Source organism: Protopterus annectens, chromosome 5.part0 (assembly GCF_019279795.1).
Source record: "Protopterus annectens isolate FY-2018-M chromosome 5.part0, PAN1.0, whole genome shotgun sequence".
NCBI classification, from domain to species: domain Eukaryota; kingdom Metazoa; phylum Chordata; order Ceratodontiformes; family Protopteridae; genus Protopterus; species Protopterus annectens.
In genome coordinates, this window is record NC_056735.1 from 1779847623 (window position 1) to 1779861597 (window position 13975).

The following is a 13975-nucleotide window of genomic DNA, read 5'->3' on the forward strand; positions in this document are numbered from 1 at the left end:
TTGTTAATTGCTCATTACTCAAACTTTGAAAAATTATTGTTCTAATATGCATATGGTTATCATAAAGACATTTGCTGCATGAATTTATTCTTTAAAAACAAAATAGCTTAAAGCAGACAATAGTTCCCTTGCCTGATTTTTCAGCATTCTTGTGTCCCTAGCGACATAGGCATATAATCCTGCACCAGTGCCATTAGTCAGAGCTTAGTTATAAATGGAAATGTTACACACTCTAATCATTTTTTATTTCTATGTGAAGTAAGCAATCACCTCAGTTTGCTTTGTTAGTTTATCATTTGATTCCTAGGTTACAACATTTCGGACTTCTAAATACATTTATCTTTCTTTCAGTTTTGTACTGATTTTAATGGTGTCCAATGAAAACATTTCCAACATGTGCTCTCTTGGGCATCAAATTTATCCCAGAAGACTTCCAACATCAAGTTCTTTTAGCTTTAGAGGAGGATTATGTTGTTGTTGTCTTTCGGCTTTTCCCGGTTAGGGGTCGCCACAGCGGAACTCCGGTCCGCTAATGATTGGCAGTAGATTTTCACGAACGCCGAGGTGCCAGCTCGACGTTCAACCTTCAACGAAGGCACGTCCATTTACGCATGTCTTTCGAATGCTCAGCCAACCGTGGGGAGGACATGCAGACTCCACACAGAAGGCACTCCCCGCACTCCAGCCGAGAATTGAACGGGAGAACCTCTTGCTGTGAGGCAACAACACTACCGCTGCACCACCGCGGAAGTCCCCTTTAGAGGAGGATTATAATATTGGTAATTGTGGACACTGAGTTAGATTCATTGGAAAGACTTTAATAGGAGACAGAAATTTACAAGTCTTTCTAGAGCTTAAAAGATGAGCAGATCTTTTATCTCTGTTTTTTTCTTATATTAGATAGAAATTTCTATTAAAAATTCCAAACATTTAAAATACAAAGAAACACAGGAGGTCAGTCCTTCTTTTAGAGCTATAAATATGGTAGGCCACAGCTGCCCTGTACACAAGTTGAAAGCAGGCGAGCTGAAGCATGTGCTGAAGGTACACTAGTGTATTATCAGCCTTCATTTATAAAATTCAAGTACTACATTTGCAGTATTCCTCTCAGTTTCTTTACTCAAGAATTCTGAAGAAATCCAAAAACTAATGGGGGTAAACTGTCTAAAACCAGGAACAATTTTTAAACATTGCTCTAATTCACTTAAAAAGTTAATAGAATGACAGCGTTTTTTTATTGACATACATTTTCTCAGCAATATGAAATATGAAATTCTAATGACTGGCATTATTGCTTGATTATAATCATCAGTAATATACTAGAAAATCAATAATTCTACAAGGGACAGGACAAGGTAAAAATATAAGGCAAAATCAGAGACGTTTTGCAAAGAAAGTGACAGCTAAGAGTGCTGAAACAATGAAGTACTCTGGACTCTTTTTTTCAGGCATTTCTGTAATGTAAATGTTTTATTTCCATCAAAGCATAGTACGATGTGACTATTTTTTTAAATTTGGTTTGGTCATGTTGTCAACAACTGAAGCTTTAAACAGCCAGTCTTGCAGGTTTTCAGCGACAGAGTTGTCAGAATTTGATGTGCCTCCTAGATGAAGTTTGTATTTCTACTGCCATCATTATCAGGATGTTAGTTTGTCTTTTACTGACATCTGTTTATGGATCATAAATGCTTTGGATTTACAGGTTTTGATGAATAATTCTGATTGTGCCATCACTGGATTTTGTTTTTTGCCAGTGCATCTTTTTTTTGCATTATGATGCTGGGTTTTATGTCTTCAGAGTAGAAAACTTTTTATTGGCAAGCTGTGTGCTGTTGTTGCCAGCTTCTGATAGCTGGATGAATGCAGCCATTAATGCAAATTTGCAACTGCAAGCTGCTGTAACATTTTACTTTTCTTGAATGAAAAGTATTAACTGTAACATGCTGTTTGTTATAGTAGAAGAACCTTTGCTGTTTATTTTCTTGCCTTCAACAAAATACCTTTTGTTCTTGCTCTTGAAGCTATCAGAAGGTGTGATTGACAAGTGCAGATGATTTAGGAGTACACAGGGCTACCAGCATTTGTTTATAAAATACAGATACTGCATTTGTGGTCATGGCTTAAGCACTGACATGCTTAGTATGTAGTGGCAAGCTGTTTGTTATAATTGTATCAAGCAGCTTAAAGTAATTTAAAATTTGACAGCCTTTTTGCTGCTCAATTTAATGTTTAAGGGAATGCCAACTTGGCAGCAGGGCACCAAATGACCTAGCTATAGTACCAGTACCTCCTCCTTCCATTAAAAAGAGAAATAAAGCTCACATCCACTGTTTCATTAGTGGCAGGTGTCACTGACTGGGGACATCGGCCCTTTGAATTCATTCAGCCACTCTGCAGCTGTAAGTCTACACATCCCTGATGTTCTTTATATTGATGACTGCTGCAGTAGAATTAGCTATGTTTTATATATTGATCACTGTTACAGTAGAATTAGCTGTATGTTTTATATCCTGCATAGGATATAACAGCTGGCCAGCTTCCAAAGCTTCAGAGCACATTCCACATTCCCAAACCATTAGTCATCTTGAGCTGAGCTGACTAAAAAGTCAGGTTTGGGTACCAAGCCTTTCAGAACCTTCCTGCCACCAAGAATAGTGTTCGTCTGCAAGCTTGTGAGGATTCACAGTTGGCTAATACTGTTCCATTAATGGGCAGATAAGTTCCCCTGGGGTAAAACAAATCCTAATTACTTTTCTATTTGTTGTAATTGACTTTTTGGGAGAAAAAGTACTTTTAAGCTAGGAAAGAGTATTTTATCCTTGACTGTTTCGTAACTTTTATGTGCTTTTAAATGGGAGTGATTTTTTTTTTTTATTTTTGTGGTAAAATATTGTTTAATACTGTCGAGAACCTATGTTTATTTTACTTTCTGCAGCTGGAGAAAGTATTTAAAGTGCTTTTTACTGTTTTTCCCTGGGAAAAAAATACTTTTCTGTTACTTTCCTGTTTTGCAGACTATTGTTGCTCAGCTTCCTCAGGAAACAAGCACCATTTTTAGCTTGACCATGGAACAAAGTACCAGTCCCTCAGTTGGACCTTATTCCAGCCACAAAAAGAAAAACTTTGTTAAGTAGCGTTTCTAACCACAGCAGGCTAGTAATTTGCCTTCACAGGTAGGTGACTGTGCTGTGGCCAAAGCTGGTTCCCTAGACCACTCATCTTTTTCTTCAGATCCCTCTGGTGCAGTTCATGAACACTGTAGATCGGGGGTTAGCCATGTCCTCTGCGACTGTTAGGATTCCATTTGTGTGCAATGGAGAGCCACTCTTGTCAGTCATAGGAGAAGGGGCAGGTGATGTGCCCCACTTTGTCAGAATGTTTTGCGCATCCTGGTGCTAGCAATACTGTGTCTGTTTTCTTTAACTTTCCTGTCAAAAATACACAGAAAACTAAACATTTAGCTTCTATTGTGTCAGTTACTCTGGACAGTTATAATTTATTGGGTTGGCTCAGGGCTTTTTCTAGGCTTCTAACCCTTCTTGTAAGGTGGCTTCTAGTAAAAGAAAAAGTGACTCCTATTTTCCTGAAGAGGGTCAAGAACTGGGATCTGTAGAGGAATGTGAAGGGTCAGATACAGTGTTTTCTCCTCAGATTTGAGGAGAGAGTGACATCTGATTTTCCATCTGAAGGATTCACTTTCTCTGAGACTGGTTTCAGAATGAAATATTGTTTTCAGAGGGAGAATACTGAGGTTTCTCAGTCCCATTGAAAATACTATTGATTTGCTACAAGTGGATTTCCAGAACCTTCATCCACACCCTCAGTGCTGCCAACATTGGAGGATGTGTTTATTACAGCCTGTGGTTTCCCTGGCAGCCAATTTATTGCCCCTAAGAAAGCAGAAAAAATGTAATTCTGATCATTCTCATTCTGATAAAGAATGTAAAGCTTTTGATAACTTTATGGAAAAAGTGTATGCTTTTTCAACTTTGATTTTTAGAATTCTAAACTGTCAGGTGCATATGTTTAAGTTCATCTTGACTAATTGTGACTTTATGAGGAATGTAAAAAACGAAAGCGAGGGCCAATGCAGGCTGAAATATACTCCAAATTTATTGACACACAAGTACACGAAAATGTAGAACACAGAATGAACGCCTTCGCACTCACAGCGTTTTCGTCCAGATGGACTTCATCAGATACAATGCCTCACTACTTTAAAATGTTTTATATATAAAATCAATTTCCACAAGCACCAATCATTTATCCATCACATTATAAACCTACGAATCAACCTACAAGCTACTGAATAATTTAGTATTTCATCACTTCCTATTACAAACATAATTGTTTCTTTATATATATAAATAAATAAATAAATAGTTAAACTTTATTATATTCATTTAAAACATCCTACTAATGTGTTGACTTATTATTAAAAATTCTAAATTACTGTTGAAAATATTTATTAAAAAGTTATCTTGTTAAAAGTTTTGTTATACAAGTCAAACCAAGGTATTTAGACAAATGTTACCTAAAATAGAGCAAGGGTGACACCTACTGACAAAATCTGGTAAATGCTTACTAAAATCACACTCTAGCAGATCTAATTTTCAAAAGGGGCAAAATAGAAATATATTCATTTAGCCCAGGCTTTTTGTTTGCTTCCAGGGCCACTTGCCACCATAGTTCTTTGTAGGCAATATTTTCTTCCCAAGGGCCCCCTCTTATATCCCTTTTTATTTGATCTAAAACAAAGAATTGGAATTTGGCTCCCACACATGTTTTGGTATGTCTGTAAATAGCATTTGTTTCTTTTCCTTTTCTAACATCATACATGTGTTCGTAAATGCGTCTCTTTAATGTCCTTTCCGTCTTTCCTATATAAAATGACGGACATTCGACGCAGACAGCCAAATACACAAGTCCTATAGATTCACAATTGTAGTACCCCTTGCTTTTTATGCACCTTCCCCTGCTGGTCAAAAAAATATTATCTCTATTAATAATATACTCACATTGTTTGCATTTGCCACATTTAAAGGTTCCAACTTTAACCCTAGCTCCCATTTGGGTTCCCTTATTACCATGGTTGTTATTTTCCAAAATTCCTTTTATACTTGTTGTGTTTTTAAATACCACTCTAGGTGCCTCCTGTGGTAACCCATCCAAATCCGTGAGGGCCCTAAATCTCTCCCATTCTCTTTGGAATGCAAATTTTATGTTTTTATTCAATAAATTGTATTCCAAAATCAAGGATTGTTGGAAATTTCCTTCTTTAACCTCCTCTTTCCTATTCTGTTCACTAATCTTACCAAAAATTGGTTCAAACCTCCCTTTTCTCCCCTCTTCCACTTCAGTTCTAATGTTTTTGATAAATGCTAATGGATATTCTCTTTCAAGAAACATTCTTTCCAACAAATCACATTCTGCTTTAAATTTTCCTTCATTATTTGTCATCCTTGACCCCCTTACGAATTGCCCCTTCACTATGTTCTTTTTACAATATAAAGGGTGGGCACTTTTATAATGCAAAAAGGAATTCACATACGTGGGTTTTCTATAAACACATGTTTCAAAGGTTTTGTTACTTTTTGTAATTTCCACATCCAAGTATTGAATATTTGTTTTGGAATAATTATAAGTAAATTTTAAAAAATCTGTAGTCTTTCCTATATATTTGATAAATTCTTCCAATACGTCAAGGCCCCCTATCCAGAATATTATGATGTCATCAAGAAACCTCTTATATAAAGTCCAATACTTCACATAGGAAGACTTCAAAACATACTTCTCCTCCCAATTTGCAAGTACTAGGTTAGCAAAGGTAGGTGTACAGGCTGCCCCCATTGCTACGCCTTGTAGCTGTCGGAAAAATTCGCCATTAAAGGTTAAAAAATTATTTTTTAACACCAGGTCCATTAAACCTGTGCACACTACCTTTTCATCAAGAGTTAACCTACTGTCCCCAAAAATCTCTTCTTCAAACATTCTTGTACCAGCCTCATAAGGTATAGACCCAAATAGGTCAACAATGTCTATGGTAACAAAAATTAACTCTTCATTGTAAAAACTGCTATTCAACCCTCTCAATAAATCCCAAGAGTCTTTTAAAATGGCTCTTTTTTGTAACCATATGTGTTTAGCCTTTTGATCCACATATTTTGCTAATGAATTAGTTTTGGACCCTCCCGCTGAGACAATGGGTCTCAGCGGAGGGTCCAAGCTATTTTTGTGGATTTTTGGTATACCAAAGATGACTGGTATTTTGGGTTTCTCTATTTTCAAAAAGGAGAAGGTTTTCATACTAAAGAGGTTTTCATTTAACATATCTTCTAGAATGTTATCTATTCGTTGATAGGCTGTATTAATTTAATTTATTGAAACTTCTCTATATTTAACTTCATTTCTTAATATTTCATTCATCTTTCCTTCATATAAAATTACATCCATCACAACTATACCCCCGCCCTTGTCGGGTTTCATTACCCTTACATCCTTATTAATTTTTAACTCTTCCAACTTCTTATATTCTTGGGGGTTAAGATTGTAGTGTACCCTATTGTATTTCACACTTTTTCTGTTTTCCTAATTTCCTTCTCCATAATAGCTTCAAAATTCTTCAACTGGTTATGAATCGGGGGGTTGAAGGTGGATTTTTTTACTAACTGATTTTTGTTAATATCATTCCCTGTTCCCATAATATTTGGACATTGTTAAACTGATTATTGAAGAGAATAATAGGAATTTAGAAAACCTACAAGCACAGATAGATTATCTTGATGTTTCTATTAAGGAAGATTTGATGTTTGAAATAGAAATGGAAAGACAAAAATATTTTAAACTAAAGGATGATGTTGACAATAAATGTAAGGTTTTGGTGGATAGGAAAATGGACAAACTAAGGAGGGATATTCATGAATATGAAAATCAGGTTAGTTACCCAAACCCCCCAGTTTATAGAAATCAGTATTATAATAATAATAACAACTATTATAACAAAAATAAAAAAGTGGCAGAAAACTATTTTGAAAATGAGGAGGGTAAGGAAAGAGACAAAAATGAATATGATGTAGAATTTCCACCCCTCGACAGGTATGAGGGAGAGAGATGGGAAAACAACAGAGGAAATGGAAATTTTCAGAAACGAGGGGGGAGAAGGGAAAGGGGGAGACCATTTCATTAGAGACCCCCCACCCAAATGGGAATTTACCTGATATAGAAGTTATAGATAATAAAAACACCTTAGGAGGGTTTACCATTTACAATTTTAGTAACATTGTGTTAGAAATACAGCATTTTAAATTATTAGAGAAGGGTTTTAAATTTATTCCACTTACCCAAGGTAATTCAACTCAGACATTAATTGATATGAAACTTTTCCTTAGGAAAATGAATCTGGAATTGTTATTTCATAAAGAAGGGATAGGTACAAATATTATGGGAACAGGGAATGATATTAACAAAAATCAGTTAGTAAAAGAATCCACCTTCAACCCCCCGATTCATAACCAATTGAAGAATTTTGAAGCTATTATGGAGAAGGAAATTAGGAAAACAGAAAAAAAGTGTGAAATACAATAGGGTACACTACAATCTTAACCCCCAAGAATATAAGAAGTTGGAAGAGTTAAAAATTAATAAGGATGTAAGGGTAATGAAAGCCGACAAGGCAGGGGTATAGTTGTGATGGATGTAATTTTATATGAAGGAAAGATGAATGAAATATTAAGAAATGAAGTTAAATATAGAGAAGTTTCAATAAATGAAATTAATATAGCCTATCAACGAATAGATAACATTCTAGAAGATATGTTAAATGAAAACCTCTTTAGTATGAAAACCTTCTCCTTTTTGAAAATAGAGAAACCCAAAATACCAGTCATCTTTGGTATACCAAAAATCCACAAAAATAGCTTGGACCCTCCGCTGAGACCCATTGTCTCAGCGGGAGGGTCCAAAACTAATTCATTAGCAAAATATGTGGATCAAAAGGCTAAACACATATGGTTACAAAAAAGAGCCATTTTAAAAGACTCTTGGGATTTATTGAGAGGGTTGAATAGCAGTTTTTACAATGAAGAGTTAATTTTTGTTACCATAGACATTGTTGACCTATTTGGGTCTATACCTTATGAGGCTGGTACAAGAATGTTTGAAGAAGAGATTTTTGGGGACAGTAGGTTAACTCTTGATGAAAAGGTAGTGTGCAGAGGTTTAATGGACCTGGTGTCAAAAAATAATTTTTTAACCTTTAATGGCGAATTTTTCCGACAGCTACAAGGTGCAGCAATGGGGGCAGCCTGTGCACCTACCTTTGCTAACCTAGTACTTGCAAATTGGGAGGAGAAGTATGTTTTGAAGTCTTCCTATGTGAAGTATTGGACTTTATATAAGAGGTTTCTTGATGACATCATAATATTCTGGATAGGGGGCCTTGACGTATTGGAAGAATTTATCAAATATATAGGAAAGACTACAGATTTTTTAAAATTTACTTATAATTATTCCAAAACAAATATTCAATACTTGGATGTGGAAATTACAAAAAGTAACAAAACCTTTGAAACATGTGTTTATAGAAAACCCACGTATGTGAATTCCTTTTTGCATTATAAAAGTGCCCACCCTTTATATTGTAAAAAGAACATAGTGAAGGGGCAATTCGTAAGGGGGTCAAGGATGACAAATAATGAAGGAAAATTTAAAGCAGAATGTGATTTGTTGGAAAGAATGTTTCTTGAAAGAGAATATCCATTAGCATTTATCAAAAACATTAGAACTGAAGTGGAAGAGGGGAGAAAAGGGAGGTTTGAACCAATTTTTGGTAAGATTAGTGAACAGAATAGGAAAGAGAAGGTTAAAGAAGGAAATTTCCAACAATCCTTGATTTTGGAATACAATTTATTGAATAAAAACATAAAATTTGCATTCCAAAGAGAATGGGGGAGATTTAGGGCCCTCACGGATTTGGATGGGTTACCACAGGAGGCACCTAGAGTGGTATTTAAAAACACAACAAGTATAAAAGGAATTTTGGAAAATAACAACCATGGTAATAAGGGAACCCAAATGGGAGCTAGGGTTAAAGTTGGAACCTTTAAATGTGGCAAATGCAAACAATGTGAGTATATTATTAATAGAGATAATATTTTTTTGACCAGCAGGGGAAGGTGCATAAAAAGCAAGGGGTACTACAATTGTGAATCTATAGGACTTGTGTATTTGGCTGTCTGTGTCGAATGTCCGTCATTTTATATAGGAAAGACGGAAAGGACATTAAAGAGACGCATTTACGAACACATGTATGATGTTAGAAAAGGAAAAGAAACAAATGCTATTTACAGACATACCAAAACATGTGTGGGAGCCAAATTCCAATTCTTTGTTTTAGATCAAATAAAAAGGGATATAAGAGGGGGCCCTTGGGAAGAAAATATTGCCTACAAAGAACTATGGTGGCAAGTGGCCCTGGAAGCAAACAAAAAGCCTGGGCTAAATGAATATATTTCTATTTTGCCCCTTTTGAAAATTAGATCTGCTAGAGTGTGATTTTAGTAAGCATTTACCAGATTTTGTCAGTAGGTGTCACCCTTGCTCTATTTTAGGTAACATTTGTCTAAATACCTTGGTTTGACTTGTATAACAAAACTTTTAACAAGACAATTTTTTAACAAATATTTTCAATAGTAACTTAGAATTTTTAATAATAAGTCAACACATTAGTAGGATGTTTTAAATGAATATAATAAAGTTTAACTATTTATTTATTTATTTATATATATAAAGAAACAATTATGTTTGTAATAGGAAGTGATGAAATACTAAATTATTCAGTAGCTTGTAGGTTGATTCGTAGGTTTATAATGTGATGGATAAATGATTGGTGCTTGTGGAAATTGATTTTATATATAAAACATTTTAAAGTAGTGAGGCATTGTATCTGATGAAGTCCATCTGGACGAAGGCGTTCATTCTGTGTTCTACATTTTCGTGTACTTGTGTGTCAATAAATTTGGAGTATATTTCAGCCTGCATTGGTCCTCTCTTTCGTTTTTTGCCTTGTTTTGTGGAGTTTGGAGGAGTATCTTACGGTTTTCTTTATGAGGAATGTTTTGAGTTTAGTTTCCTCTTGAGAGGAAAAATCTGCATTGTGTAGTTTAGTTTCTTTTATTTCTCAAGTCACTACTTACTGGTTAAACATGTTTATCACTATGTAGATACAGTTTCCAGTGCTGCTCCCATTGGTGCTATTTTAAGGAGATTTGATTGGCTTCATTCTCAGAACCTCTCAGATGTCAAAACTGAAATGTTGAATTTTCCCTTAGAGAGAGATTTTGTTTTATGGCACTCTGCAGCAGTGGTTATCAAAGTGTGTGAAGAGAGAGGTAAGCTGATTCAGGGAATCTATCAGATTCCACCCCCCCCCCCTTCTAAGTTCACCAAGGGATTCTCTTCTCTTTTGCCTAATTTTGGAAAGTAACAAAATAAACAGTCTCACTAGAAAAGCTGGTAAGCAGACAGTTAAAAAAACAATGGCAGGTAGGATCCAAAATGAAATCAGGAACCCTACCCAGAACAAAGGACAATCAAATAAGTCAGAATGACTATATAAGGAATTTTGCTTTCCTTCCACCCTGGCAGTCCCTTATCCCTTCCAGAAAGTCTGAATCTCCATTACTGTCTTTGACAAAAGATTGTTTCAGATATACGGCTGCTGAATGTGCTCCATCAAGGATACATGTGAAACAGTGAGGAAATTCCTCCTTTCCAGGGCGAATTCCTTGTCATCTGCCAGAGCAAGCTCTTCTCTTTTTCCAGTCTTACATCATATACTGTTTCACTGTTCTCCCTCCTCTGTTAGGAGAAGAATTTTACTCAAGAATGTTTTTAGTTCCAAAGAAAAAAAGAAAATTCTTGAAGACCAGTTCTGGAGCTTTCTTTCCTAAATCATTTTGTGAAAGTGCCAGGTTCAAAATGCATTTGCAGCACAACTTGTTACCTCTTTTTCCTCATTTGAGTTTTCTAGTGACCTTAGATTTAAAAGATGCATGTCATCACATTCCTATTCATCCAGATTTCAGGCGTTTCTAAATATTTTGAGTGTATGGATCATATTATCAGTTCTCTGCCTTACCTTTAGGCTATCCACTGCTCCAGGGATGTTCATAAAGTATTTATTTCGTGTGACAGCCCAATGCAGGCTACAGGGCATCTACATTTTTTCATATTTTGATGACTTGCTTATCATTGCAGAGTCTTTTTCAAAGTGTCAGAAATCTCTCTGCTGTTTAAGAAACCTCCTACAAAGTTTGGGGATCCAAGATAACATTCAGAAGTCTTTTTTGACTCCATTTCACAGCTAGACACCTCAGTACAAAGACTTTTTATGCTACTCCAGGAGTTTTCCACTCAGACTTTTGTCATTGCAAGGGAATACCTCAGTATTCAGGCTTTCATGGCTTCCATGATTCTCATGATACCTCTTAAATGGTATCTGAAATCTCTTTGGTGCCTATATCAGCACCTATTCTCCCAAATTACAGTTCTGGGATTTGATAAGAGGGGAAATCATTTGATGCAGGCATCATATGTCTCAGACTGCAGCTCTGCCATTCTGCTCTCCTGCTCCAAAGCAGTCAGTCACCACAGACACCTCAAACTTTGCCAGGGGAGCACTATCAATGGGTATAAAACAGCAAGGTCTTTGGGACAAGAAAGACAGACCAAAATACATAAACATAAAAGAGGCGCAATATCTTAATAATGCTGTCAACTCTCTGAATCATCTGTGGTCTCAGGGACCTCTTCAAGTGCTTACAGACAATACCACAGTTATGTGGTACATGAGTAAGGGTGAACCAGATCTTATCCCCTGTGCTGACTAGCCATGTTAATATGGGATATAGTTTTACAGCACAATCTCACTCTACAAGCATCGTATATTCCTTCATAGCAAAACTGTGTGGTAAACAAGCTGAGCAGGTCCAAAGTATACATTAACAAATGGGAACTGAATCAGGGGGTCATCCAAGATTTGATCCATCTTTGGGGAATTCCTCAGGCTATCTCTTTGCCACCTCTCTGAACAATCAAGTGAGACAATTCTGATGCAGGACTCCATGCAAGAAGGCCTAGAGGACAGATGCCTTTCTATTCTTTGGACAGGAATGTTCCTGTATGATTTTCCATCTTTTCCATTGATATCCAAGGTACTTTTGAAGATTCAGAAGGAATCGATAGCGATTATTGCTGTGACTTCTTCTAGTCAAAACAACAGTGCCTCTCCTTTTTTTTGGAATTGGCCTGGGGCATATTCCACAATCTTTATCACAGACTGGATTTACTCACATAGTATCGGGGGTCTTTGATATAATATAACCCCAAATAACAACAAAAATCAAAAGTCGACAAAGCAGCTGAACAAAAAATAAATAAAAAAAACTGCTCAAGGCTGGAAAATACGAAACCACAGACTAGCGTAACTTCTACTTTATTCAACGCTTTCGTAAAAAACTTCTTCAGAATCAAAAGAAATGTTACATCAAACATTCATTTAAATACTGCACACAATTAAAATCAATTAATCAATTGCATAGTGTAAAATCATAATTAAAGAGCCCTTTACAAAAAACAAACTCTTCATTCATCATTATGCACTATAGAATGGGCATAATTGAATACATTACAATAACAAACATTATAAAACATATGCTTCACGATCTTTTAAGAAACATTTAATATTGATGGCTTCATTTAACCCAGGAAAACAATCCGCCTGTAATTTAATTTGCCATCTAGTTTCTCTTTGAGCCAAAAAATTCCTGTAATCACCTCCTCCTGTAATCAGGTTCACAGTGTTCCAGGATAGAAAACAAACATTTTTTAAAACCAATGCATTCAACACTATGTCTGTAAAATATTTGTTTTTTGTCCTTTTTTCTAATATTATACATATGCTCCTTCATTCTAACATTTAATTTTCTAGTAGTCATACCAATATAAAATGATGAGCATTTGTCACACACTGCAATATAAATAACCCCAAATAAGTACAGTTGATTGCCTGGATGATAGAGTCTTAATACCTTTTAGGCATTTATATTCTGAGGATGTGCAGCAGATGTTAATGGAGGCAAGAAATCTTTCTACTTAAAAATCATATATAAGTAAATGGAAAAGGTATTCTAGTCTGTGCAAACAAAAGAACCAGCACCCATTCAGGACTAGTGTTTCTCTGCTTTTACAGCATTTGTGTGAGTTACTGTACTATCCTTATTCCACTGTCATGTTAGCCATTTCAGCTTTTCTGCCCATTGATCCCCATCTTTCAGTGCAGTCTTATGTAAAACATGTTTTTAAAGGGGATTTACATAAGAAGACTCCAAGAAAACGACTTGCTCCTCTTTGGGATCTTATTTTTGTGTTAGAGAAGCTAACACTTGCTCCATTCTAACCAGATGATCTGGATGATTTGAGGTCCTTAACATGGGAAACAATTCCCATACTCTGGAACAAACTACCTATCTATATCAAACAAAGCTCCCCATTAGCACTCTTCAAGAAAAATCTTGATGATTGGATGGGAAATAGGAAATTCACCCCAGGGATTAACTCTGTGGCTCTGCTCGACAGGGGCACAGGAAAATAATTTTCTTGGGTGGTGAAAGCCAGGGTACCTTTTTGGCTAGGCTTATATATGCCCTAGGGCCAATAGCCTAGTACCTACCTATGAACCTATGAACCTATGGTTATTGCTCTGACCTCTGTAAGGAGAGTATCTGAGCTGCTAGCTCTTATGTGGTTCCACTTTATCCTCTTTTCCACAGAGATTGGTTTCTTAGAGAGCTAATCTTTCTTTTATGCCTAAAGTGGTACTCAAGTTTATCTTAAGCCAATATATCCACCTCCCTGTTTCCTCTCCTGTGCCCAAAAATGAGGGAGAAAGGATACTTCATACTGTGGATGTCCACAG

General features: G+C 35.9%; 1 protein-coding gene across 2 annotated transcripts in view; it reads left to right on the top strand.

Moving 5' to 3' along the window:
- Window positions 1-13975, top strand: part of LRRC63 (leucine rich repeat containing 63) — a 739268-nt gene that overhangs the window by 312167 nt on the left and 413126 nt on the right. The window lies entirely within an intron of this gene.